This window comes from Limulus polyphemus, unplaced genomic scaffold, assembly GCF_000517525.1.
Source record: "Limulus polyphemus unplaced genomic scaffold, Limulus_polyphemus-2.1.2 Scaffold745, whole genome shotgun sequence".
In the NCBI taxonomy this organism is placed as follows: Eukaryota; Metazoa; Arthropoda; class Merostomata; order Xiphosura; family Limulidae; genus Limulus; species Limulus polyphemus.
The window spans coordinates 160673-164708 of NW_013666355.1; the positions used below are offsets into that span (position 1 = coordinate 160673).

The following is a 4036-nucleotide window of genomic DNA, read 5'->3' on the forward strand; positions in this document are numbered from 1 at the left end:
ATACATTTTTAGAAAGTTCTCAGTAAGGAAAATCATAAAAAAAGAAATGCAAAATGTCATTTAAAAAGCAACAACAACAACATTTCAAAACTGATACGATAAGACTCAACTAGCTGAAATATTTTAAAACAAGTTTAGTGAATTGTGTTTTTACTAAATGATTATCTCGTTTAGAGATAGTGGTAAAGACATCATAACTAAGACAAGTACTCATTCGACATTTTGTTATTTACAACAAACTCCTTGTTACTAGTTAAGGCTAATGCTCTTAAGATGCTTTGTTAATCTTGAATCTTCATTCAATAAGTATATTCTTCTAGGTTTCTGATGAATCTTAGTGAATCTTCATCAACAATTTCGAAGTGTTTAGAACAACCAAGACTGTTACTACAAGGTTTGTTTTTATTTTTGTTCACTTCTATACGGGTGGTTAATATGTAAACATGGGGGCTGTAGTACACAAGCGCTCTGTCTTCACAGAACTGTCCCACACGTTGTTCTTTATTACAATAGTCATTTTCTTGGTATACTTTCTTACAGAAACTGTTAAAATCTCAAAAATACAATATTGTGACTTCCAAGCGAAGTATAATTAACTTTCATTGTAATGTGTATATACGGTTCGTCTGTGAAAACAGATGTTTGTACTATCTCAAACTATTAAAGAATCATTACGTAGTCTGCTACTGCTATTCAATAGTTTCAATGTCATCTTTCATCGACTCTAATTCTCACGTGATTAAAGTGAAATATATATATATGTTCTTCTAAAGCCACCATGCACTGATTGAGATATGCGTTCCATCTGATATAGCCATAATGTACTCACAGAAATATATATTGTGCCGTGATATATATGTATATATATATATATATATATTACTATGGCCATCATGCATTGATATATATATATTGTGTTATGGACACCATTCTGTGATTAATTTATATATACATATATATAAATATATTGTATTATGGCCACCATTTACTGATTGATGTACATATATTTTACTATGACCATCAAGCATTAAAGGATATATATTTTGCTATGGCCACCGTACACTAACTGATATATGTATATTGTGCTATCGCCACCACTACTGCTTTAGTCATTACTATTGTATCGTGCTCTGCAAAATTGATACCTTAAAAAATACGACATGAAAGCTTTTGTTTGATCGTGCGAACTAGTTACAAGTACTTGTGATGTATTTTCAAACACACACACACAAAATATTAGATTTTTTCGATTACCTTCATATTTTAATGAATAATAAAAATTACTGTAAACATTTAGAACGCGTGAAAGCAACAGAGTAGAATGAACAAATATGATATTCAAAGAACCAGAATGTCATTGGTGACATCTATGTCTCATCCATATACTCGGCTATAAAAATACTCGTATCTTTAAGCTATGGAAGAGTATATATCTTCTCTTCATCTCTCGCTTTCAGTAAATTTAAATATACTTCAAAATAGTGTCGAAGTCGAACCATCAGCCCACTTCGTGGCGTTTAATTTAAACATGCTTATATGCAAATATACGGCCCGGCATGGCCAGGTGGTTAGGACGCTCGACTCGCAATCTGCGGATCGCGGGTTCGCATCCCCATCCCACCAAACATGCTCGCCCTTTCAGCCGTGGGGGCGTTATAATGTGACGGACAATCCCACTATTCGTTGGTAAAAAGAGTAGCCCAAGAGTTGGCGGTGGGTGGTGATGACTAGCTGCCTTCCCTCTAGTCTTACACTGCTAAATTAGGGACGGCTTTGCACGAAATTCAAAACAAACAAACAAATATGCAAATATTGAAATTAAATTAAAAAGAATAAACAGTATGGGTCGACGTTTAGGTCTGGTTCTCCAAATATATCAACATAAAGAGTCAAAAAGGTTCACTTTTAAAAACACAGGTAAGCGAAAAGTAATTTCCGAAAAAAAAATTGTATATACCCTCTGAAATATTCCATAATTGTAAAAATGTAAAAGTAATATGTTTGACTGTTTTTGCATTATAGGTAACACAATGCAATGCAATAGTCTGAAACGGATTATGTTATTATTATAGAGGTCTCGCAAAGCTGAAAATGGAGAAATCAGTCAGAAAGATTTGTTGAGCTGTGTAAGTAACGAAAGTATATATGTATACTCTCAGAGTTTTTTACGGACAAATCTTGCAGGAACGCACTATATGTTGTAAGTAAGAGAATCTGTGATAGGAAAACACACAAAATTCCACACATATTTATATATGATTTATCTCAGATTTCGCACTTATAACTGAAATTGCCTCCCAGCGCCATAGTGGTATGACTCGATACCCGTGGTGGGCAGAGCACAGATAGCCCATTGTGTAGCTTTGTGCTTAATTCTAAACAAATAAACAAAAAGTTTTAAACTTTTTGCTTCCCACCAGAAAAAGCTTTAAAAATGTAGAGTGAAAACAAAATACGTGTAAAGTGATTTCTACCGATAAAATTCTCTTGTGAACAGTTGAATGCTGTACAAAATGAAATAAAACATTTTTCTTCCATAGTTGATCGGAAGTATTAATCTTTTCACTAGTAACTGCTTATCACACCCGGATGTTCTTTCGACACATAGTTTAAATCAACATTCCACGATATCAGGGTTTGCTTTTTTTAAGGTTTTTATCCTTGATGCTTAGTTTAACTGTATATTGTATTTGTACGTTTAAGTTTAATAAGTAATATTTATGAATTAAACTATTCGATAATAAACTTACTCAGATTCTTCAATTGGCGATGAACTATTGTTCCTGGGACGTCATGGGTTTGACAGATCTGCGAACGCTTCGTTTTAACGTCTGACGTCTTTACGTCCTCAGCATGCACTAAATAATTTAACCGAGGCCGTTACAACTCACTGCAGTGACTGTGCCCTCTAGCGACTATTATTTTTAGTTCAATATACACATGCAGTGGTATTCTCAACAAAACGTAATATACATTGTTTTCTTATGTAATTTTTTCTTTTGTTCATAACCTTTTGAATAAAGTATCTATTTCTCCTTAGTATGAAATGTAAACTGAGTTATTTATGTTCCTGTATTTTTATTTTCTTACTGTTGTCTGTGACTTTCCCCTCTTGGTTACAAAGCAAATATTCACGATAAATGTCGTTTAATAATATAAGAAACTTAATATATATCCTGTACTTAAGTAAAACAGCATATTAGGCTTGGCAACTTCTTCCTTTCACAAGATGTGGACAGGGTATAAATGTTGAATGTTCAAATTATATCTGATGTACCTCTTGTCTCAGTGTTATGTTTAACTTGTTCCCCGGTGAGACAGTGGTAAGTTTACGGACTTACAACGCTAAAATCCAGGATCCGATTCCCTGCTGGTAGACACAGCAGATAGCTCAGTATGGTTTTGCTCCGAATCAAACAAACAAAGTGTTTAGCTTAGTGTTGTTGACGAACAAGGCTTAGTAGAGTAACGGTCTAACTTATTTCGTTTCATGTAACTTAAAACTTCAATGGAAGAAGTGTCATGGTTAAAGGTTATCTTTAAATAGTTTGATATTCTTAAATAACACCTTTGTTAAGTAGTTCCTTTTTTGTTTGTTTCTTGATTTGAATGTGACGAAATAGCAATGTTAAGTAGTTCTTAATGTGTATTGTTTCTTGATTTGAATGTGACGAAATAGCAATGTTAAGTAGTTCTTAATGTGTATTTTTTTCTTGGTTTGAATGTGACGAAACAGCAATGTTAAGTAGTTCTTTGTTTGTTTGTTTCTTAATTTGAATGTGACGAAACAGCAATGTTAAGTAGTTCTTAATGTGTATTGTTTTTCTTGGTTTGAATGTGACGAAACAGCGATGTTAAGTAGTTCTTAATGTGTATTGTTTTACTTGGTTTGAATGTGACGAAACAGCAATGTTAAGTAGTTCTTAATGTGTATTGTTTTTCTTGGTTTGAATGTGACGAAACAGCGATGTTAAGTAGTTCTTAATGTGTATTGTTTTTCTTGGTTTGAATGTGACGAAACAGCGATGTTAAGTAG

General features: G+C 33.2%; 1 protein-coding gene across 1 annotated transcript in view; it reads right to left on the reverse strand.

Annotated features, from left to right (window-relative positions):
* The window catches only part of LOC106460299 (diuretic hormone receptor-like), a 75072-nt gene extending 72212 nt beyond the window's left edge, over window positions 1-2860 (reverse strand). The window contains exon 1 of the mRNA XM_013919993.2: window positions 2751-2860. The gene's annotated coding sequence lies outside the window, so the exon portion shown is untranslated. The remainder of the gene's footprint in view (window positions 1-2750) is intronic.
* Between the last annotated feature and the right edge of the window lie 1176 nt (window positions 2861-4036).